Source organism: Bos taurus, chromosome 1, assembly GCF_002263795.3.
Source record: "Bos taurus isolate L1 Dominette 01449 registration number 42190680 breed Hereford chromosome 1, ARS-UCD2.0, whole genome shotgun sequence".
In the NCBI taxonomy this organism is placed as follows: domain Eukaryota; kingdom Metazoa; phylum Chordata; class Mammalia; order Artiodactyla; family Bovidae; genus Bos; species Bos taurus.
In genome coordinates this window covers 16,122,740-16,148,179 of record NC_037328.1, presented here as the reverse complement: position 1 = coordinate 16,148,179, position 25,440 = coordinate 16,122,740, and the positions used below count along the sequence as shown (strand labels likewise).

The following is a 25,440-nucleotide window of genomic DNA, read 5'->3' as shown; positions in this document are numbered from 1 at the left end:
TCACTGAAAAGACCCTGATGCTGGGAGGTATTGGGGGCAGGAGGAGAAGGGGACAAGAGAGGATGAGATGGTTGGATGGCATCACCTACTCGATGGTCATGAGTTTGAGTGAACTCTGGGAGTTGGTGATGGACAGGAAGGCCTGGCGTGCTGCGATTCATGGGGTCATAAAGAGTTGGACACGACTGGGCGACTGAACTGAACTGAACTGACAAGCATGGATGGGCTGATATGGCTTCCTGTCAATGAATACATATTGTGGCTTCCTGTCAATGAATAAATATTGTGTCCTCAAAAATGTTCTAAAAGTTAAGGAAGATAAAGAATTTGAATCAAATTGGTTATAATTTATTAGGAAACTAATATTTACTAACCTGAAACAAGATTTATATTACATAAAATATAAAATTCCAAGGAGTAAAAGAAATAATATTAAAGGGATCAGTAATGAAATAGATTGTTGTCCAACTATTCATTGCTCTTCATAACTGCTTCATAGATCCCTATTCATTATCAGGAATTACTCAGTATTTCTATTGATAGAAATTATGCCTCACATTTTTTTTAACCTAACCACGAAATATGCTTTGACCAGTGGAATGTGAGTAAATGTGATATTTATTATGTCAAAAACCAAAGCTTAAGTATTACTCCATGCTCTGGCTCAGTCTCTCTCTTATTTGGGTACTATCTATTCCAGGAACTTCCCTGATGGCTCAGATGGTAAAGCATCTGCCTACAATCCAAGAGACCCAGGTTCAATTCCTGGGTCGGGAAGACCTCCTGGAGAAGGAAATTGCAACCCACTCCAGTATTCTTGCTTGGAAAATCCCATGGATGGAAGAGCCTGGTGAGCTGCATTCCATGGCGTCGCAAAGAGTTGGACATGATTGAGTGACTTCACTTTCACTTTCTATTCCAGGAAATGAAGTAGAAGTGAAGTCTCTCAGTCATGTCTGACTCTTTGCGACCACATGGACTATAACCTACCAGACTCTTTTATCCATGGGGTTTCCTAGGCAAGAGTACTGTAGTGGGTTGATATTTCCTCCTCCAAGAATACCAAGTCCTAGATAGAGTCTGCTTCATTCAGTCCCAGGCTAGAAAACATTGGGAGCAGAGCAGAACATCTGCCAACTTCCTGCCCTTACTGTAATATGAGCAAGACATGAATATTGTAAAGTTCTGATATTTTGACCCTGTTGTTTTTCCAGGACTTATAATTATTACTAGAGTCAGAGCGCTACTATAGTATATATAAAACTAAAATAGGGTGCTACTGACTTTGGGCCCAGTGTCAGGCAGTGTGGACATCATTAACAAAGCTTAGATAAATAACAATCCAAAGTTATTTCTGCTGAAATTTTGCTAAATCTATAACCTATTTTAAAGTTAGGTAGTGTATAAAATGAATTTGTTCCCCCTACACTGGTTATTTGGAGAAGGAAATGGCAACCCACTCTAGTATTCTTGCCTGGGGAATTCCATGGACAGAGGAGTCTGGCAGGCAATAGTCCATGGGGTCACAAAGAGTCGGACATGACTGAGCAACTATCACTCACTCACACTGGTTATTGGGCTTCTCAGGTGGCTCAGTGGTAAAGAATCAGCCTGCCAGTTCAGGATGCAGGAGATATGGGTTCGAATCCTGGGTCAGGAAGATCCCTTGGAAGATGAAATGGCAACCTATCTCAGGATTCTTACCTGGAAAATCCCATGGACAGAGGAACCTGGTGGGCTACAGTCCATAGAGTTGCAAAGAGCTGGACACAAGTGAGCAACCAAGCACACAAGCAAACTGGTTATTAGCTGTGTTTTGCATGGTACCACAGAAAAGAGATGAATCTAAGAAAAAATTAGGCTACTGGCAGTAGGAGATGAAACGGACAAAGAATTCTCAAAATTCAGGACTTACAGGTTTGAAAGATGGATTCAATTGCAGTCATCAAACATAAACTTGAGAAAGGTCTGTGTCACAAAGTCTTAAGAGAAACATCAAATCAAGGCACGAGTTCGGGGGGAGGTGATCATCAAGCTGTTTGCTAAGAAGAGTTGCTAAGACTTCTCACTGACTTATGAGCAGAGAAAAGAGACAAAAATTGTGGTTCCCCTAAAGAACTGTTGAGGTCAAAATAGCTACCAAGAAGTCTAGACAAGAGACATGTCTCAAAAAGAATTGTGGGTGTGACTACTGGAACAAGAGCTGACTGAAATCACATAGCAAAAAGTCAAGTGTCTGAAAATTGTGCCTCCAAAAGTGCCACAGCTTGGGTTAAAAAAAGACTAAAATGCAAAACAATCCTTAGCTTCTTAATTGTTCAATGACAGATACAGAAAGTTACTCAGCTTCCACCATGCTGATTCTCCCAGGTGCCTTTCTGAGGTGACCAAGGAGAGTAACAGAACAAAGGAGACACTCCAGGAAGGCCAAGTCTAAATTATGAGAAACAAGGATTGGTGATCAGTGACCAACAGAGGAGTGAATTAAACTGGGGGTTAATCAGGGAGTATTCCCTAAATTCCATGATGGTGGACCTTTATTGAGATATAGAGATTAATTGCCATTCAGTAAGGACTCCAAGCGTCTCTTCTTTTTCTTTGTATGACTGGGTATGTTTATTTGCTTAGAGTACTCCTGTTTCACCATAAAATATTTGGTGTGTATGAAGAATATTCTTGTATTATTTGCTCATATGTTTCTAAATCATAAGGAACTACATCTGGATCTGATTGAGATCATGAGATGTGGGACTTTGCATTTTATGCCTTAATTAAAGGCACTTGCTTTATACCTAGGGGAAGTATTGAGTGCCTTTTTTATGCAGGAGGAAAGCCAGTTATATCCCATCAAGAGTGCAGATTGGAGCAACTGGTGTTATTGTTTGAATTATCTGCTCTCTCCCCTCTAAGAGTACTATACAGTCCTATCTTCCAGAAAGTGGAGAATACTTTCCTACTTCAATGTAAGACATGTGGAAGTGGTTTGTTTTAGCCAATAAGATAAGAGTAGACACGTCATACAAGACAACAGTTCAAACCAAATCTTTGGGTACGTTTATGTAATTTATTTTAAACTCTTCCTTAAGAACAACATAGCCCAGATGTTGGTTAATCCTTCACAGTGTTTTCTGGAACTGATGCACAGGGCTAATCTGAGTTCAGTCAAATTCAGCAGATCTCAATTAACCCAAAGCTGACCTGTAGCCTACCTTCTGCCAACCCTAGAGTTGATTTTACTATAGTAAAAAATTAATGTTTCCTATGGCAATAAAGAAATAAGGAAAAACTTCATATTTACAGGTAGGATTTAGGCATATTTTGGAGACTTGGCATCTGGATAACAAGAGGATGAAACAAAATATTTCTGAAGCAAAGGTCAGAGCAATTGCAAAGGTATAGAAGCAGGAATAAAATGGACTTGTTGGAGAAAGAATAAGGAAATTATTCTCATTATAGAAAAAAGTTAAATGATGAGAAATAATAAGAAATGGACTAAAATTCTGAGCACATTGTTCAGATGTACCATCTCTGAGACTTTATGAATGGCATAGTGGATTAATACAGACAGCCTGTGCTATGGTCATATGTTTCTACCTTCTGTTGTCTCTATGGTTTGTGTATATGTTGAAAATGCTTTCCTCTCAGAATGCTCCTAATTGTCACAAGATAAGACCTAGAAAAGCAAGTCTATTTTCAGAGTTATCACTTTCCTATTATGGTTTGTTGAAACATATTTAAATCTTAATTTGTTAATGTAAAATTATTTAAGCTTTTATTGGCTCTGAATTTGCACCCTTAGAAATTAGTCACAATAATAATCTAAATGTAGAAAAAAGTAATAAAATGGCAAAAAGCATCATTTCATTTATCTCTATTGTTGAACTGGATTTTAATTGTCTAACAATTGAAGTAATAGTATCTTTTTCTGTAAGAGAATACCACTGTCAGCTACTGAGAAAGTTGTCTTTGAACTATGTGACCTAATGCCCTGTGGTTGCCCAGCTACAGCCTTCAGTGACATTTCTTTTAATCCCAATGTCATCAGAGTCAACGTTTGGGGAACATGAGTTTATTTCAGAATAACAGATGAATATTGAAGCAATTTTTCTTGATTCCTTTATGAAAAAAATGATGATTTTCAGTTTAATTCATTAAAAAAATATTTCATGGATGACAGGTGGTCTACAATAGTGAAATGTGTTTGTTTTTATTTAACCTATGAAGTCCCTATGTCATTAAGTGATGGACTCATCTTCCAAATAATGGAATTTTATTTATCGGCATAAAGTAGAATGTTAACCTTAGCAGATATTAAAGTATTTGGCAATGTGGTTGAATTCAATAATCCAGTGATTTATTGAATCAATTGAGTTTTATTTTGTATTTAATTCTAACTGAGTGGCATAAGTTTCTTGGATTAAGATGTTACTTTAAAAAAAAAAGATGTTACTTTACAGAAAAACAAGCCTTTTATATTTTCTTTCTTGTACACTGTAAATTTGAGATTGGCTTAGCAAGCCATGTTTGAAAGCCAATCATACTATCTGAATATTAAATCTCATATTTATGTAGTTATGCATTAAAAGTAATTTTTAGAACATTTATCTAAACTTTGAAAGTTGAAAATATAACCTAATTGGTTTAACTGACTTTGTACTATAAGATTTACATTTCATAGTAGCCTAAAAAGGGACATTAAAGTTTTTTGGAGACTTCCCACAAATGCCTGCCCTTGGCTCAAAACAGATATGTTTCCAGGAAACTAGATGTATGACTAACAGAATTCTGCTCTGTGTCTCCCTAATATCTGTTCACTCCTGTCCTTTTTTTTCCTAGAAGGAAATATATGGAACTCCAAGTATTATTATTTCTATTTAGTGTCTGGATGCTTATAAATTTTAAAATTATAGCCTTATTAAAACATATGTCAAATACTTCAGGACTTTTCAAGTACTATTTTGAGACCCTTTAAAGTTTGTCCTTGGTTGTAGGATATATTATAGGCTCCATATTACCTCAGAGTGCCTTCAAATTTGTTCTTGGATCACTCTCCAGAAGAAATCCACACCAGGTACCCAGTCCCTTTGATGTTATTTTGGTTCCTTAAACTTTTCAGTCATCACAGACCTCCTAAGTGCTGTAACACCATTCTTTCACCTTTTTTGTCTATCCAATGTCAATCGAATCTTCATGTCTCAAGACTTAAGCCATTTTTCTTATGAAACTTTTTCTGAGGTCTCAGACTAGCTTAGCTGCCCCATTAAAAACTCACTCAAAAAAAGAGTATATGTTCCTTTCTAATATTTATATTCTAATCTTAATTTCTGCATTTATCCTTTTTTAAGGAAGGCATTGTTTTTTTAGATTAATTTATTTTAATTGGAAGACGATTACTTTATAATATTGTGATGTTTTTTGCCATACATCAACATGAATCAGCCATGGGTACACATGATCCCTCTCATCCTGAACCCTCCTCCTACCTCCCTACCCACCCCATCCCTCTAGGTTGTTCCAGAGAACTGGCTTTGAGTGCCCTGTTTCATGCATAGAGCTTTCACTAGTCATCTATTTTACATATGGCAATATATATGTTTCAATGCTATTCCCTCAAGTCATCTGACCCTCGCCTTCTCTCACATAGTCCAAAAGTCTGTTCTTTACATCTGTGTCTCATTTGCTGCCTTGCATGTAGGATCATCATTACTGTCATTCCAAATTCCATATATATGCAATAATACACTGTACTGCTGTTTCTCTTTCTGACTCACTTCACTGTGTATAATAGGCTCCAATTTCACCCATCTCATTAGAACTTACTCAAATGTGTTCCTCTTTATAGCTGAGTAATGTTCCATTGTGTATATGTTTCACAGCTTCCTTATCCATTCGTCTGCCAATGAACATCTAGGTTACTTTCATGTCCTAGCTATTGTAAACAGTGCTGCAATGAACATTGGGTACACGCGTCTCTTTCAATTCTGGTTTCCTCCATGTGTATGCCCAGCAGTGGGATTGCTGGATTGTATGGCAGTTCTAGATGGGGATGGGGATAGATGGGGAAATAATGATAGATGATGTATCTAACCATACGTAAAATAGATGACTAGGTGAAACAATGATAGACTTTTGGACTATGTGAGAAAAGGCAAGGGTCAGGTGATTTGGGAGAATAGCATTGAAACATCTATATTACCATATGTAAAATAGATAACTAGTGAAAGATGGATGCATGAAGCAGGGCACTCAAAGTCAGTTCTCTGGGACAACCCAGAGGGATGGGGTTGGGAGGAAGGTGGAAGGAGCATTCAGGATGGGGGAGATAGATAGGTAAATGGGGAAACAATGGAAACAGTGACAGATTTTATTTTGGGGGACTCCAAAATCACTGCAGATGGTGACTGTAGCCATGAAATTAAAAGATGCTTGCTCCTTGGAAGAAAAGTTATGACCAACCTAGACAGCATATTAAAAAGCAGAGACATTACTTTGCTGGCAAATGTCCATCTAGTTAAAGCTATAGTTTTTCCAGTAGTCATGTTTGGATATGAGATTCAGACCATCAAGAAAACTGAGCACCAAAGAATAGATGCTTTTGAACTGTGATGTTGGAGAAGACTCTTGAGAGTCCCTTGGACTGCAAGGAGATCCAACAAGTCCATCCTAAAGGAAAACAGTCCTGAATATTCATTGGAAGTACTGATGCTGAAGCTGAAACTCCAATACTTTGGCCACCTGATGTGAAGAACTGACTCATTTGAAAAGACCCTGATGCTGGGAATGACTGTGGAGGGAGGAGAAGGGAATAACAGGGGATGAGATGGTTGGATGGCATCACCAACTGGATGGCATGAGTTTGAGTAAGCCCCGGGAGTTGGTGATGGACAGGGAGCCCTGCTGTGCTGCCCATGGGGTCACAAAGAGATGGACACGACTGAACAACTGAACTGAACTGAACTGATGGTAGTTCTATTTCCAGTTTTTAAAGGAATCTCTACACTGTTTCGGAGAAGGCAATGGCACCCTACTCCAGTACTCTTGCCTGGAAAATCCCATGGATGGAGAAGTCTGGTGGGCTGCAGTCCATGGGGTCGCTAAGAGTAGGACACGACTGAGCAACTTCACTTTCACTTTTCACTTTCATGCATTGGAGAAGGAAATGGCAACCCACTCCAGTGTTCTTGTCTGGAGAATCCCAGGGATGGGGGAGCCTGGTGGGCTGCCATCTCTGGGGTCGCACAGAGTAGGACACAACTGAACGACTTAGCAGCAGCAGCAGCAGCAGCAGCAGCTACACTGTTTCCATAGTGGCTATACTAGTTTGCATTCCCACCACCAGTGTAACAGGGCTCTCTTTTCTCCACACTCTCTCCAGCATCTATTGTTTGCAGATTTTTTGATGGCAGTGATTCTGACTGGTAGCATATTACAACCTTGTGTGATCATTTTTCAGTGTCCTATCTTTTTGACTTTTCATACTGTTCATGGGGTTTTCAAGGTAAGAATACTGAAGTGGTTTGCCTTTCCCTTCTCCAGTGGACCACATTTTGTCAGAACTCTCCACCATGACCCGTCCATCTTGGGTGCCCTACATGGCATGGCTCATAGTTTCACTGAGTTAGACAAGGCTGTGGTCCATGTGATCAGACTGGTTAGTTTTCTGTGATTGTGGTTTTCATTCTGTCTGCCTTCTGATGGAGAAGGAGAAGAGAGCTATGGAAGCTTCCTGATGGGAGAGACTGATTGAGGGGGAAACTAGGTCTCGTTCTGATGTGAAGGGCCATGCTCAGTAAAACTTTAATCCAGTTTTCTGTTGATGGACAGGGCTGTGTTCCGTCCCAGTTATTTGACCTTGAGGCCAAACTCTTGTGGAGGTAATTTTAGATAACGTTGACCTCTTTCAAAAGGTCCCATGCATGCACTGCTACACTCAGTGCCCCCAACCTTCAGCAGGCCACTGCTGACCCACACCTCCACCGGAGACTCCTGGACATTCACAGGCAAGTCTGGGTCAGTGCCTTGTGGGGTCACTGTTCCTGTCTCCTGCATCCTAGTGCACACAAGGTTCTGTTTGTGCCCTCCCAGAGTCTATTTCCCAGTCCTGTGTAAGTTCTGGTGGCTCTATGGTGGGGTTAATGATGACCTCCTCTCAAAGGTCTTATGCCATACCCAGGTCTACTGCTCCCAGAGGCCCTGCCCCTGCAGCAGTCCACTGCTGACATGTGCCGCTGCAGGAGACACTCAAACACAGTTCTATCTCAGTCTTGGTGGGGTCTCTGGGTCCTGGAGTGCACCATGTATGTTTGAGCCCTCTGAGCATCTCTGCTGGGTTTGGAGTTTGATTCTAAATGTAGTTTCGCCCCTCCTACCATCTTGCTGGGGCTTCTCTGCCCTTGGACATGGGGTATCTACTCACAGTCGCTCCAGTCAACTGAACTGAACTGATTCTGACTGACATGAGATGACACCTCATTGTGGTTTTTGATTTGCATCTATGTAATAATAAGTAATTTTGAGTATTTTTTCATGTTTTTCTTACACATCCATATGTCTTCTTTGGAGAAATGTCCCTTTAGTTCTTTGGCCCAGTTTTTGCTTGGGTTGTTCGTTTTTCTGCTATTGAGTTGCATGAGCTGCTTGTGTACTTTGTGCATTTATCTTTAAAACAAATAAATGGGGAAACAATGAAAATAGTGACAAACTTTCTTTGCTTGGGCTCCAAAATCACTGTGGACAGTGACTGCAGTCTTGAAATTAAAAGACACTTGCTCCTTTGAAGAAAAGCTATGACCAATTTAGACAGCGTATTAAAAAGCAGAGACATTACTTTGCCAACAAAGGTCTGTATAGTCAAAGCTATTGTTTTTCCAGTAGTCATGAATGGGTGTGAGAGTTGGACTGTGAAGAAGGCTGAACACCAAAGAATTAATGCTTTTGAACTGTGGTGTTGGAGAAGACTCTAGAGAGTCCCTTGGAGTGTGAGGAGATCAAACCAGTCAATCCTAAAGGAATTCAAGTTCCAATATTTTGGCCACCTGATGCAAAGAGTTGACTCATTAGAAAAGACCCTGATGTTGGGAAGGATGGAAGGCAGAAGGAGAAGAGGATGACAGAGGAAGAGATGGCTGGATGACATTTCCAATTCAATGGACATGAGTTTGAGCAAGCTCCAGGAGATGGTGAAGGACAGGGAAGCCTGGCATGCTGCAGTCCATGGAGCTGCAAAGAGCTGGACATGACTGAGCAACAATCTTTAAAACTATATTATGAGATAGAATGTTATGTTTGTCAATTCCTTCTTATTTATTTAAACCTGGGCAGAATAGCATGTGTAATTAATTCAGCTGACAGTAGTTATCTGAATTGGAGAAAATGTGTCCATGGCTGAAAGGAAAGGAATGCTAAACTCTAGAATTACAAAAACAGGCATGACTCAGAAGAAGGTCTAGCACGTAGAAAATAAATGTGATTAACTCTCCCAAGTATTTTTAGAATTATGTAAATGTCTTACTCCACTTGAGAATGATATTTTCATTGAATGCAAGCTCTTTATTTGCCCACTTTAATTGTACATCTAGACAGATATTTGGTAGCTGCGACATAAAGGTCAAATAAACTCCCTAACTTGTTTTTCAGCACTTTCAGCAGGTTTCCTGCAAGTTAAATGAAAGTATCAAATAAGAAATTGCAGTATCAGTTTTTTCTCCCTAATTATAACAGAATTTTTTATTACCATTTTGAGTGTTGCTATTTCATCGGCAATCTTGAAGTAGCTACTGCCTGATGCCTCTGGTAGAGGGAAAAAAGGTCATGGCTAACACTGTATTGGCATCTTGCCTTTGTCTAATCACAGCAGGAGCCATTGGTCTATGGAATGTTTAAAGAAAAGAAATTTGTGGCTTATGTGATGATTGAGCAACTGTACAATACCCCAGTAGGGGGTTAATTAGAAATGAAAGGGCTTAAAATTTCTCTCAAAGCAGATCTCTTTGGGGAGGTCATTTTCAGAAAGCATCTCATTTATGCATCTCTGAAGTGCTTTTTAAAAAGCATATTCTTTTAACAAATGGAGAGTCAGCCAAAAATCAGGAGGATCAGAATAAGAAGAGATACATTAATGAATAAGAAGTGACTGTAACAATCCATTAGGAAACCTAGTAATTTCTGTCTGTTTAAATAGTGCCATTTGCCTATATTCTACCACTGATATTATAAAATAATACTAATTTTTATGGCAGGCATTTTGTAATTGCTTGTTTCAGTCATTTTTTCTGTTTATATTAAAGGACAAATATTATTCTTACATTAAATTATGTTCAGAGTAAGAGAGAATTATATAAATTATCTGCAGAGGAAAACCAGTTAATTTTGTCCTACTTACATCATAAAATGGATGAGATACTGTTGAAACCATGAAAGAAAATGTGATGTTTCAGTGAAGACTCAAATGAATATAGGATCTTCTACTAGCCATAGAGAAAAGAAAAACAAAACATAAATTTACATAGTTTTTTTACACTCTGGTAGCTTATAGTCTAGTAGAAGATATGTAGTAGTTTCAAAAATCATTATAAGATAATAGGTGTCTTTTTTCTAGGTCCCCAAAAATGTCACCTCCATGATAACCTATGGATAAACCAAAGCCAAGTGTATTACTTCAGTAGTGGGGAGCCCTTGTATTGACAGTCTTCTGAGGGTCTCAGAAAGGAGACATCAATGGCAATATATTCAGAAGGTTTTGGAGATTTCACTTTTCTCCTTTTTCTTTGAGGATTCACTTTAGAAATTTATAATTTTAAGTACCTTCTTCTCTCTTTGAAATGTATATAAATCCTTTTGAAGACTAGATTGGCATTTTGTTGGTTTATAGCCTCGGGATGTCTTTCTCAAAAACTTGAAGATTGTTTCTTTGAAATGTAATCGTCAAGAGAGATAGCACCCCTAACTCCCAGTTTCTTTGGGAAGATAGGATGCCCTATTTCTGTGGGCATTTCACTCTGAGATGCTAAACTACTTCCTATCATAAATATATGATAAGTTTTTTGTCTTTTGAATAAAGCTAATTAATTCACACAGATGGAGATCAGCGTAATAAGTCAAAGCTAAAATGAACTATGTGTGATAAATGGTGCTGTCAATTCTCTGACTTGAGGACTACTTATCACTTATCTTGAAAACCTGTAAGTAATAGGTCGTATCTGCATGCTTGTGTAAAAGTGTGAGACTTATTTTTGTCTTTGAAATCTCTTAGCAGATTGCTTGTAATGAACATCACACTCTGGTTTAATTAATGTTTACTCAATAATAAACCTGTTCTTTTTCTCTACTACCTCTGTGGAAAGAATTTCTGGGTTGGGAGACTTTGTTTTTAATTCTGTTTCCCAACACTGTTTGGGACTGGGCAAAATTTGTTCTGTGATAATTTAAGATTGGTGGGCACAGGGAGAGAAAGGTTTTAAGTGAATCTTGAAAAGTAAAGATTTATTTGTTCAGCTAAATAGAGAAATATTATTCTGAGAAGGAGCTATGAGTAAGTAGCATAGTCCATTGTTCAGATAAACAGATTTTTAGTAAGTTCCTAAAGCAATGAATAAAATTACTATAACTTCATTTCCATGGATAAATTTTTTCTGGAGTATTCAATTCATGTTAATTGCAGGCAACAGAATATTAAATTCATGTTAGTGTAAAAAACAAGCTGTGGGGCTGTAAATGGTTTTAATTCTCATGTGGAAACTTGCCATTTCAATGATATAAGCCAACTGTTGTTGGTGTTCAGAATAAAGAGGCATCGTATTTTAGTTGTGACAAGAGAAGGCATGTTCATGATTCTTGTAATTCATGACTGCTTGAAGACAAGAAAGAATTTCAATAAAAGGGCATGAGTAGCAAAGATGTTCTAGCTAGGATTGATTGAATAGGATACAGAACTATCATCTTGGGTAAAGCAAGGGAACCTGAATATGTAGCTCCATTGATAAGTAGCCAGAGATGAGGCTGAGAGAAAAATAGGGGAGAGATTCAGAGGAACTGATTGTTGACGTTAGGTTTCTACTTGGTAGGAATCAGGGAAAGAAAATCAAATTCATCACTGATTTAATAAAGACATGTCAATTCAGTGATATCTCTAGAGAAAATATAACAGCTAGAAGGTTTTAGAAACAAGATATATTATTATTATTGACTTTAATTATCCAGTATCAAAAGATGTCTGGGACTTCCCTGGCAGTCCAGCAGTTAAGACTTTGCCTTCCATTTCAGGGCATGCAGGTTTCATCCCTGGTTCATGCCTCCTGACCAAAAAATAAACATACAACAGAAGCAATCTTTTAACAAATTCAGTAAAATGACCTGAATTTTAAAAAGTCTTTTAAAAAGAGCATTCATTAAAAAATAAAAACATGAAAAAAATGTCTGGAGCAGTAGGTTCAAGGGTTATATTGAATGTAACTCAGCTTCTCAACCATTCTAGGTCATCTTCATAGTATTCTCTTGTTCACAACAATCCTATAGATCAGGTATCACATACTCACACGACCAGGTCCAATCCGGAAAATAAAAAGGTGACTTTCTCTTAGTCATTTTTTTCTTTCTTTTTAATCAGGAAGATATACCTTTCAGGAAATCCTCCAGAAGACTTCAGATAAGATCAGAATGGACAAGACTAGGAAACATACTCAGAATCTTGTTGCAAGGAAGGAATATGAAAGTAGGTGGAAAGAAAGAAGAGGGGAAAATTACTCCAGTACAGTTTTCAATTTACATTGTATAAAGCTTCAAAAATGAAAAAAGATCAATTTTGCCTCTAGAACTGACACAAGTGATAGGCAATTTAATGGTACAGTTAAGATAAGACAGAAACAAATGATAATGAATACATAAAATGTCAGGAGACTTGTGGTACTAGGTTAACTAGGAAGAGGGTGGGAAGATTTGGGAGAATGGCATTGAAACATGTAAAATATCATGTATGAAACGAGACAAAAAAAAAAGAAAACAATCAAGGTATAACCCAGTCTCATGTTGTATTGTGGCGTACATTCCAGAACATCAAAGTAATTAATTTTGAAAAAATGAAACTATAAACTAGACATGAGAATGTTTTTTTTTCCTTTGAGATAAGATTATATTAAAGCATAAAATCAATAATGCAAAGGAAAAGAGATCATAAATAAAAAGTATATAGTACAAACTTCATGACAAAAATAAAGCATCAGAAAAAATTGTAGAAGAAAATGTTTTCAAAATATTTGTCTTTTATGAATGCTTATGTACGATTACTAATTTAGAAAGTTTTTACCTGATTATTTTTAAAACACATATAAATGACCCCTAAATGGGTAAAGAACAGAAAGAGAAAAAAAATAAAAAGAAAAAGTTGTGAGAAGAAAGTTACTAATAATCAAGAACTGCAAATTTGAGCACAGTAGTACTTCCTACCATATGCCAGAAAACGATAAAAATGAGTATATAAGAGATGTTAAGAATGTTGGAAAAATAGTCTTTCATATTTCATCAGATGAAGCAAGTGATGAAAACATGCCTCATTTGTAAAAGATGATTTGGTAATATATATATCAAGATATAAAAATCTGTTTTTGACTTAGTCTTATAGACTATAGATACTGAGTAATCCTGTTATGAAAGTATTGTTTTGTATACATGATATATAGTAACCTGTGTCATTTGGACAAGCCTATGGAGTAGAAAAGAAAGGCAATGCCAAGGAAATCTCAAACTACCGCACAATTGCACTCATCTCACACTCTTGCCGGGAGCCGGTGAGGCATTCCGCTCGTGACAAAGGTCATGAGGAAGGAGGCTCGGCATACGCAAAGGCGTGTTCGAGCCTCAGGAGTCCGCCCGGATATTCTCGAGCATTTTCCCCCCAAAAAAACCAGAGTCTGCCTACTTTATTGCTTTGTGCTCTCACCTCTGACTTTACTGGGGGCTGTCCCCTACCACCATCTCGCTCTCTCTCTGTCAAAGAGTTAACTTACAGCTCCAATTAATAAAGTTCCTGGGCAATTAGGAGTGTTTAAATCCAAACCCCTCAGATGGCTCTCTAACTCACCTGACAAGTTTACCCGGACTCCTGCAGCTATGCATACGATTGTTTACAGTCTCCCAGCCTCCAGAGGCACGGGAAGTTTAAGATATTCAAATAGCTTAGAGCCTCTCAGAGAGTTAGAAACTGTCAGAATAAACTAGTAAAGGATTTCATTGATGAGCCAATGCTTGTTGCCAAGTTTTCACATCCCCTGAATTGTATCCTTGAATGTGTATTAATTAATAGTTGGTATATAGAAAAAATAAGTAGTGGCCTTGGTGTTAGTAACTTTAGACCCTTAAGGTAATAAATTCTTTCCTTTGTTGTAAACCCATTACACATCCGCCCTATAGGAATGCAATTTTATCTTTGGAAGATGGCGCCAAACCTTAAAATAATTACTCTTAGAGAAAATAAGTCTTTGTTGATAAGTCCTTGTCAAGAGTCATAAAATGTTAGTAGGCCTTCTGGCCAGAAAATGATGTAAATCACCTAAACCATTTGTATACGATAAATTTGCAGGAAAGAAACCCTGGTTTTTGATAAGAATCAAAGACTGCTGACTTTGCATCCCCTATTATCCTCTATGTGTAACTTAGGGTATAAAAGCCCCTGTTAAAAATAAAGCTAGGGGCCTTGCTTACCAATGCTTGGTCTCCCCATGTCATTCTTTCCTTTAACTTCCGGCTGAAGTCTCCATCTGGAGCGTGGATATCCTCTGAGACCACTTATTTGCCTGGGCTTCTAAGACCCACTCGAGAAGGTGTCTAAGGTGGGGCACCTTCCGCTATTCGAGAGGGCGCCTGCGGCCTCCGTGGTCAGAGCTAACCTGGTGTCACGGGTTATATTGATTTTCCGCGTAAACCAAGCTACTTAGCCTCTTTTCTCCACTGAATTTTCCTACTGAGCTATCCTCATTCTATTACTCTTTATATCTCTAATTACCATTTGAATAGGTCGCCGACACCGTCTCCCCTTCGAATACCCTGGATCAGCCGGGGCTGGTCCTCGGCACACTCTAGTAAAGTAAGGCTCAAAATTCTCCAAGCCAGGCTTCAGCAATACGTGAACCATGAACTTCCTGATGTTCAAGCTGGTTTTAGAAAAGGCAGAGGAACCAGAGATCAAATCACCAACATACGCTGGATCATCAAAAAAGCAAGAGAGTTCCAGAAAAACATCTATTTCTGCTTTATTGATTATGCCAAAGCCTTTGACTGTGTGGATCACAATAAACTGTGAAACATTCTGAAAGAAATGGGAATACCAGACCACCTGACCTGGGTCTTGAGAAATTTGTATGCAGGTCAGGAAGCAACAGTTAGAACTGGACATGGAACAACAGACTGATTCCAAATAGGAAAAGGAGTACATCAAGGCTGTATATTGTTACCCCGCTTATTTAACTTATATGCAGAGTATGGCATGAGAAACGCTGGGCTGGAAGAAGCACAAGCTGGAATCAAGATAGCCTGGAGAAATATCAATAACTTCAGATATGCAGATAATACCACTCTTTTGGCAGAAAGTGAAGAGGAACTAAAAAGCCTCTTGATGAAAGTGAAAGTGGAGAGTGAAAAAGTTGGCTTAAAGCTCAACATTCAGAAAACGAAGATCACGGCATCTGGTCCCATCACTTCATGGGAAATAGATGGGGAAACAGTGGAAACTGTCAGACTTTATTTTTCTGGGCTCCAAAATCACTGCAGATGTTGACTGCAGCCATGAAATTAAAAGACACTTACTCCTTGGTAGGAAAATTATGACCAACCTAGATAGCATATTCAAAAGCAGAGACATTACTTTGCCAACAAAGGTCCGTCTAATCAAGGGTATAGTTTTTCCAGTGGTCATGTATGGATGTGAGAGTTGGACTGTGAAGAAAGCTGAGCACTGAAGAATTGATGCTTTTGAACTGTGGTGTTGGAGAAGACTCTTGAGAGTCCCTTAGACTGCAAGGAGATCCAAACAGTCCGTTCTGAAGGAGATCAGCCCTGGGATTTCTTTGGAAGGAATGATGCTAAAGCTGAAACTCCAGTACTTTGGCCACCTCATGTGAAGAGTTGACTCATTGGAAAAGACTCTGATGCTGGGAGGGATTGGGGGCAAGAGGAGAAAGGGACAACAGAGGACGAGCTGGCTGGATGGCATCACTGACTTGATAAGACGTGAGTCTGAGTGAACTCTGGGAGTTGGTGATGGACAGGGAGGCCTGGTGTGCTGCAATTCATGGGGTTGCAAAGATTTGGACATGACTGAACGAATGAACTGAACTGAACTGATGGAGTAGGAATCATTATTAATCTTTTCTACAGATGAGAAAACTACAGCCCTGTGGGAAGAAATAATCTCAGGGACACAGCTGATAAGGCTTTGGGCCAGATTTCAAAACTGTGGTGTCTGTCTCAACAGGTCACATACATAAATATCACATACCTTGTTTCTCTCCTTTAAATAATCTTATGTAAAGAAACATAGAAGAGGAACTAAAGAGCCTCTTGATGAAAGTGAAAGAGGAGAGTGACTAAGTTGGCTTAAAGCTCAACATTCAGAAAACAAAGATCATGGCATATGGTCCAATCACTTCATGGCAAATATATGGGGAAATAATGGAAGCAGTGAGATACTTTATTTTTGTGGGCTCCAAAATCACTGCAAATGATGACTTCAACCATGAAATCAAAAGATGCTTGCTCCTTGGAAGAAAGCTATGACCAAACCAGACAGCATATTAAAAAGCAGAAACATTACTTTGCCAACGAAAGTCTATCTAGTCAAAGCTATGGTTTTCCTAGTAGTCACATATGGATGTGAGAGTTGGACCATAAAGAAAGCTGAGGGCCAAAGAATTGATGCTTTAAACTGTGAGTATCCCTTAGAACTGCAAGGGGATTCAACCAGTCCATCCTAAAGGAGATTAGTCCTGAATATTCATTTGAAGGACTGATGCCAAAGCTAAAATTCCAATACTTTGGCCACCTGATGCAAAGAACTGACCTAGTGAAAAAGACCCTGATTCTGGGAAAGGTTGAAGGCGGGAGAAGCGGACAACAGACAATGAGATGGTTGGATGCTATCACCGACTTGATGGACAAGAGTTTGAGTAAGCTCTGGGAGTTGGTGATGGACAAAGAAGCCTGGAATGCTGCAGTCCATGGGATCACAAAGAGTCGGACACAACTGAGCGACTGAAGTGAACTGAACATAAAGAAATAGAGAAATTATAAAGGTGTATGTCAATACATTTGCATAAATACTTTTTAAGTAGTTACAACTTTCAGATGAAATAAGCATCCAAACACGAATTTTGCTAAAAATGTTTGCATTTCTCAAAATTGGCAGCGATGATTTTTTGCTTCTGGTGGGCAATTAGACACACTCATATTCTTTACTTTAGAGATTCTTAAGTAAATGACAAAATTCGTGTTCTGAAAATGTCTCATCTGTAGCTATTTTATTTTAATTTGAGTAACAGTTTGGCGAATTCTTGACAGTATGAAGAAGCATGGATTTCTGGGACAGAGGATGTAGGTAGGATGGAGTGTTCAGATTTTAGGACTGCTTGGGGACTGTCTTACTTTCCACCTTCTTCCTATCTCCCATAAAGAAAGTGAAAGTGTTGGTTGCTCAGTCATGTCCAACTCTTTGCAACCTCATGGACTTAATCCCACAAGGCTCCTCTGTCCATGGAATTCTCCAGGCAAGAATACTGGAGTGGGTTGTCATTCTCTTCTCCAGGGGATCTTCCCAACTCAGGGGTCAAACCCAGGTCTCCTGCATTGCAGATGTATTCTTTACCATCTGAGCCACCCTGTTTCCCATTGACAGCCAAAATAGTCCCTTGCAAAGTGCTATGTTTGTGCTTTTTTCTATTCAGAAAGTATGTTGTTGTGTAGTCATTTCAAGTAGAGATCATGGACTGAACCTGTTTTTTTGCCTAGTTTGTTCATTAGTCTCTGTGTTAACTTTACCTTCTCTTAGGCAAAGGATAGATGGTTTAAATATAGATAGATAGATAGATGACAGGCCATATAGCTTGTAATGGCTACAGAGGTGGAGGGTTCAGCCCTTGAGGTCATAAAGGACCTGAGATGGCTTCCTACCCAGCACCAGACTTCTGAAACAGGGAAACTGAGGACATGTCAGGAGTGTCTGAAATAGCCTGGACCAGCCAGAGGATATAGGCTCTGAGGATGAGCTAAAGGAGAGAGATCAGTTAAATGAAAACAGGAACTATGGGGTGGTTGGACCATATGCTCTTGGCATGGAGTGTTGTGAGAAACTTGAAATCTCAGAAACTACTGTGGACAGAGGGACAGAAAAATTCTAGCCGGGATGTTTTGAGTTACATTAGTCCTTGGTATCGGAGAAGGCAATGGCACCCCACTCTACTAGGCTGCAGTCCATGAGGTCGCTAAGAGTCGGACATGACTGAGCGACTTCACTTTCACTTTTCACTTTCATGCATTGGAGAAGGAAATGGCAACCCACTCCAGTATTCTTGCCTGGAGAATCCCAGGGACGGGGCAGCTTGGTGGGCTGCTGTCTATGGGGTCGCACAGAGTCAGACACGACTGAAGCGACTTAGCAGCAGCAGCTGCAGCAGCAGTCCTTGGTATAGGGACCTATGAAAGGTTTTCAGGTATGAAAAATAACAGAAACAAAAACCCAGAAAATATTTGCCATGAAGGTGCTTAAGAAAACAATGAGAGTAACAACAACAAAAAAAGTGCTAAAGATATAGCTCATACAAAAATCAGGATGGAATATTCTGGAGAAAGTAAAGCATCTCTTCATTGTGGATTTAATTTATGCTTTTCTGACTGGTGGAGAATTCTACTTCATCCTTGAGTATCTCAGCAGAGGAGAATTATTTATGCAGTTAGAAAAAAGAGGAAATATTTATGTAACACACAACCTGCTTTATTGGCAGAAATCCCCATGGCTTTGGGACATTTACATCAAAAAGTGACTATCTACAGACACCTGAAGCCAGAGAAAGTCATACTTATTCACAAGGTCATGGAAACTAAGAATTTGGACTATTCAAAAAATGTATTCATGGTGGAACAGTCACACACACATTTTGTGGAACAGTAGTATAGATAACCCCTGAAATATTGATGAGAAGTGGCCATAGTAGAGCTGGGGATTGGAGGAATTGGGGAGCGTTAATACAGGACATGTTGACTGGAGCATCTCCTTAACTTGGGAGAAGAGAAAGAAATGTCCTCAAGTGTAAACTCGATTTTCTTACCTCATACAAGAAGCCAGAGATCTGATTAAAAAGCCACTGAAAAGAAATGCTGGTTCTTGTCTTGGAGCTGGTCTTGGAGATGCTGGAGACGTTCAAGTTCATCCATTCTTCATATGCATTAACTGGGCAAGAATTGCTGACTGTAAGGAGGAGCTCCACCCCTCACCCCACCCTACCCCACCCCCACCCCCTGCCTTTAAATTCCTGTTGCAATCTGAAGAGGATGTGAATCAAAGTTTACATACCGAGTACCTACCTGTTGACAGCCCTGGCGGCTCCGAGTTCAGTAAGATTGCCAGCCACCTAGAAATGAGGCATGTTTCGCATATGTGGCTCCATCTGTCCCTGAAAACATAGAAGAAAAGTTTTCCTCTGAATTAAAAATCCAGACACCTTGAAGTATTGGCAACCCACAGATACCCATTGGCTCCATCAAATTTCTGGGGCTTTGAGGGGAAGAGATGCTATGTCTAGCATGGCAAATCCTCAGCCACCTGTGGAATAGTCAATGGAAATAAGTAGAATAGAGCAGATGAATGTGACCACGAGTGAGGAACCACAACTTCCAAAATGACCTCCAAACTGCCACACATTACAAAACCAAGTTTTTCCCATGATCTTCAAACAACCAGAGCACCTGCATATGAATCTACGACAGAGCAATGCTTTTAATGAATTTAGGACAAAAAAAGTCAGAAGGGGAGATGTGAATAGCCTTCGAGGTAAAACAGGAAAACAGCCTTGAAGAGTTAATATCATTACATAAAATACTTCAGGCAGGAAAAATAAATATGGATTTTTAAAAATCAGTCAGCGATGCAAAGGAACTGAAGTGAAATAGTATTTCAAAACTCTTCTGCCTGAAATGCAGTAGACCCAAATTCAAGCCCGGGTTGGGAAATATCCCCTGGAGGACAGAATGGCAACCTACTCCAGTATTCTTGCCTTGATAATCCCTTGGACAGAGAAGCCTGGTGGGCTACAGTCCATGGTGTCATAAAGAGTCGGACACGATAGAGCATCTAACAAGGAGGGAGGCACATCAATCAATTGATTCTAACAACGTCTTTTAATGTTATCAAGGATTTTCATGTTGATGACTTGAAACTGGCAGTGTTAAGGGTATAGGCTAACTTCTGAATCACTGTCATGCTCTGACTGTATGGAAAAGAGTTAACTTTTCATTACCTAAAGTATGAAATCACCTGTAATACTTGTAGCTAAGAAAAATTAGCAAGAAAACTTGGTTAAGCTTTTTCCAGCAATATGGAATTAAAGATGAAATAAACTTATAAATTGATGTTATATATGCAAACAGCCTAAAAGGTGCAAGTCATGTTCTGAGACTTTACTGAGACCTTACTGAGAACTATAGTTCAGAAGACAGCCTCTCAGTATCTAGATGGTGATGAAGACCCCTATTTTTTTTCCTGTGTGAATATTTTAAATATGAAAGAAAAATAATATTTACTAATATAAAATAATATTTACTAATTTACTAGTAAAAATAATATTTACTAATATAAAAAGAGAAAGTGAAAGACAATTTATGGGCTTTTTTTTTCATGTTTTCAAGAGTATTTGGTCTTAGAAACATTCATGGCATTTAAGCTTTAAAATGATACAAAATCTACCTATATATATATAATATTTCCATTCAATACAATTCAATATATATATGCATATATACACAATGTGTATTTGGAAATTTTCTTACACTAAAAACTAATCTATAGAAACAAATCTGTTAACTCATTTCATTTTGCTAAAGAGCTGACCTACCAGGTAACAGAAATACACAAATATGCTGCTGCTGCTGCTAAGTCGCTTCAGTTGTGTCTGACTCTGTGTGACTCCATAGAAGGCAGCCCACCAGGCTCCCCCATCCCTGCGATTCTCCAGACAAGAACACTGGAGTGGGTTGCCATTTCCTTCTCCAATGCATGAAAGTGAAAAGAGAAAGTGAAGTTGCTCAGTCGTGTCCAACTCCTAACGACCCTATGGACTGCAGCCTACCAGGCTCCTCCACCCATGGGATTTTCCAGGCAAGAGTACTGGAGTGGGTTTCCATTGCCTTCTCCAATACACAAATATAGGAATGAATAAATGAATGAATGAGTAAGTGAATGAATAATCAAATAAGTCAAGAGATTTTAAGCTAATCTGCTTTTAAAACTAGGCCAGTTTAATAATTAAAACCATAGGTAATCCTTATTATAAGCATAAAAACAATTAGCCACTTGAATATTTGTCATTCCTTTCAGCACAGCTCTAAGATGGATTTTGGAGTAGGTGGGAGAGCCTATATAACCTCAAAATACTGTCAGTGAATTCTGACTCTTCAATATTTTGAGCAGTGCTATACTGGTAAATGTTTTAAAATAAGCTACCTGGAATTTAAATGAATGAATGAATGCACATGTTCCTGCTCTGATTGGTGGCACTTGTCAATTTCCACTTTGTAAACACTCCAATGAATGCATCTTGAATTACCAATGTATAGGAAGAGCTGTGAATAATTGGCCCTAGGAAGCCAGTAGGAGCCTGTTTCATATTCCTGTTTCTGAGACAATGGAGGTCCCATGAACATGGCTCCTCCAGCTTGTATTCCTTGGAGGCTGTTGTAACATACTCTGTTCTCTGTATGCTTGCTCAGGACCCATATATTAGGCCTCACCTGTGCCCTGTTGAAACTCTAGACCTGGGGTTGGCAAACTTTTTCTTAAAAGGACAAAGAGTAAATATTTTAGCCTTGTAAGTGTTTAATCTCTATTCCAACAAACTCAACTCAGCCACTGAAGCTCAAAAACAGACGAAGACAATAGGTAACATGACAAACGTGTCTGTGTTCTAATAAACTTCTTTCTTATGAAAACAGGCAGCAGTGCTGCAGAACTTCTGTTTTTGTCCCTGCCAATGAAGTCCTGACGGTCTGCAGCACCCTGCACCCAGGTCTGCGCCTGAAGCTATGATGCTGAGCCTGCCTGCAGGAGTGCAGTGAACAGTTATCACATCCGTGTACATAGTTGCGCCATATAGTCACAGTCCCCATGCCTCCATCCTCAGCTCAGCTTACTAACAGCAGACCAGGATGTGGAAGGAGAAACAGGAATTTTGGTCACTTACCTTCCCTCTATTTCCTTCATTTTTTTTTTTCTCCTCTTAATCCTCGCTAGAAGGCAAAGGCATTATTTTTGTCATGTCACATAATCCTTTACTGAAGAACAAACATCACTTAGCCCACCTGACTGGCATAGGCTTCACTCCACATTGGAATTCATTTTCCTTCAGACTGACTCTTTAGGAATTTGAAATTATTTTTTTGTGTTTATTTTGTATTGATGTGTACTTGATTTGTGTGCTGTGTGCTCACTCAGTCATGTATGACTCTTTGTGATCCCATGGGCTGTGGCCCACCAGACACCTCTGTCCATAGGATTCTCCAGGTAAGAACACTGGAGTGGGTTGCCATTTCCTTCTCCAGGGGATCTTCCTTACCAAGGGATTGAACCCATATCTCTTGTATCTCCTGCATTGGCAGGCAGATTCTTTACCACTGGGTGACCTGAGAAGCTGGACTTACAGTGTTGTTTATTCATGTTATACAACATGGTGATTCAGTTATATATACATTTACATTCTTTTTTGGTATTATTTTATATTATAGTTTATCATAGGATCTTTTATTTTTTTTTTAATTGGAGAATATTGCTTTGAAATCTCTCTCTCTTTTTTTTTGTCTAAACATGCATTTCAAACCCCCTGCCTTACTAAAGGGGTCAACTACCCCACAAACTCTGAATGATATCGTCATGATTCAGGATATAATTTAAAAGAGAGATTAAAGTACATTTGAGTCATTTCTATTAAGTGAATGTATAAGTATTAAGCAAAAATCAAGATAACCATAATATGGGTATTAAGAAAATTTTTTAAAATTACACAAAAATATTTTAAATCAGAATCATTAAAATATTCAAATACTTCAAACTGAAGACCCTATGGGGAGCCTATAAAAATATTCTACAATTTGCAAAATGTTGGGGCTTTCCTGATGGCTCAGTGAGTAGAGAATCCACCTGCAGTGCAGGAGATGCTGGTTCAATCCCTGGGGTGGGAAGATCCCCTGGAGAAGGAAATGACAACCCACTGTAGTATTTTTGCCTGGAAAATTCTATGGACAGAGGAGACTAGTGGGCTACAGTCCATGGGGTCGCAAAGAGTTGGGCATGACTGTGACTGAGCACATGGCAAAATGTTATTTTCATGAGGATTAAGTGGAAATTGAAAAGACAGACTAACTGGCAAATAAGGAAGGAAAGTGATGGTACAGCAAATGATAGACTCTCATGCCAAAGTTTGCCTAAGCGTTTCAGCCACAGACAAGGGGGAATAGCTGGATAAGAGGAATGTTGTGCCAGATGTTCCAATTTCCATGAACCTAAACTAATCACCCACTCTGGTTTCAGTCTATGGGAAAAAAAAAGTTCCTTCAAAAGCAATAGGATTTGTGTTACATAAAATACCAGTTCTTTCTAATTCCTATTCTTAGTCCTCTCACTAAAGTCAGAAGAGATTAGAAATATGCTGTTTGAATTTTTCCATTTAAATGTTACTTTACACAACTGGACCAATACATTTTCCTATTTTATGGAACTTGATATCCACATTTGAAATGGGTTCCAAGGGACAGTGAAGAGGAATAAAGATGTGGAAGAAAATCTCCAGATAGACTTCAGCAGTTTAATTTTGTACTGGACAATTTCCAGAATCTAGTTTTACTTGTCTGTATTTTAGTTGCAAAATGATATTACATTTTATCCATGTGGAACACATTTAAAAACAATATTCTCCTTTAAAACAGTAAGAGATACATAGTATTGCATGCCTCATTGATAGCTGAACATGATTAAGGAAATGAAATTGCCCATGCCTAAATAATTCTTTAAAAGTGTGCCATTAAAAAATATCAGATGATGACAAGTTGTAATTATTACCTTTTATAAAATATCACTATATTTAGAAAAATAAATATACTGGGGTGCAATAGCCATTAGTTTTAGAGACAAGAAAGTAAAGCTAATGCTAATACAATATATGCTTATAGATTTTTTAGCTAGATATTTTCTTAATTAACTTTATTAATGACAAGTTTGGATTGGAACAACTAATCTTTTTATTTCAAATGATTTTCTTTGATTTATGCCATTGTTTTAAGACTAGAGATAAAAGTAACTTCCTTTGAAATATCAATATCAATAATTAATGTCACCACTTATTAGCATCAAATCAAATAAAGGAAGAAACAGATAAATGCAACATTAACAATTCAAAGATGCTACACAGCTCATCTATGCACGTTTTCTTGACTTATAGTTGAGAAAATTCAGACATTTAACTGCTCTCAACTCACAAATACTAACAAAAATAGATATAGTTCATGATTTTAGAATATACAGATGAAGGAGCTGAGGTGTAAAGGAAGATAATGAATGTCAGGGGTAATATAAAGCCAGGAGTACTTATCAACTGACAATGATCAAAAGGAAGTTAGAATGAGGGTTTCCAGGGCTGAGGGGTGGAGGAAACAGGGAGATGATGGTCAAAGAAGGCAAACATTTATTAAACTATATGGATGTCTTTCTTATTTTGCCCATTGTGTGTAGTAAGTTTAATATATGATGTAAAAATGGCTATATTCAAATAGACAAGAATATCTTCAAAAATCCTGCTTGAGACAAATGAATGTTACTCATTGCTAACCATGTTAGCTGTGCCAAGACCAGAAAAGAATTGGATTTGGGGTCTGAACATGTAAATTCAAGGGTAAGTCTATTAACAACTTTAAGCAGATGCATGGATGGGAGGCTCCCTAAGGAATGGAAAGGCTCCTGCAAGTGATCTAGAAAGTACCTACAGTACAGAGGAGATAATACATCTTTTTTTTTTTTTTTTCCTATTCCAGTATCTCTATGTGTAGTCAACCACAGACTCTTTTAACCAAAGGTAAACTAGATAGCATATTCAAAAGCAGAGACATTACTTTGCCAACAAAGGTCCATCTAGTCAAGGCTATGGTTTTTCCTGTGGTCATGTATGGATGTTAGAGTTGGACTGTGAAGAAAACTGAGTG

General features: G+C 38.5%; 1 pseudogene; it reads left to right on the top strand.

The window, feature by feature from the left end:
• Positions 1-22,279, top strand: part of LOC101904189 (ribosomal protein S6 kinase beta-1-like) — a 150,559-nt pseudogene extending 128,280 nt beyond the window's left edge.
• The last annotated feature ends 3,161 nt before the right edge of the window (positions 22,280-25,440 follow it).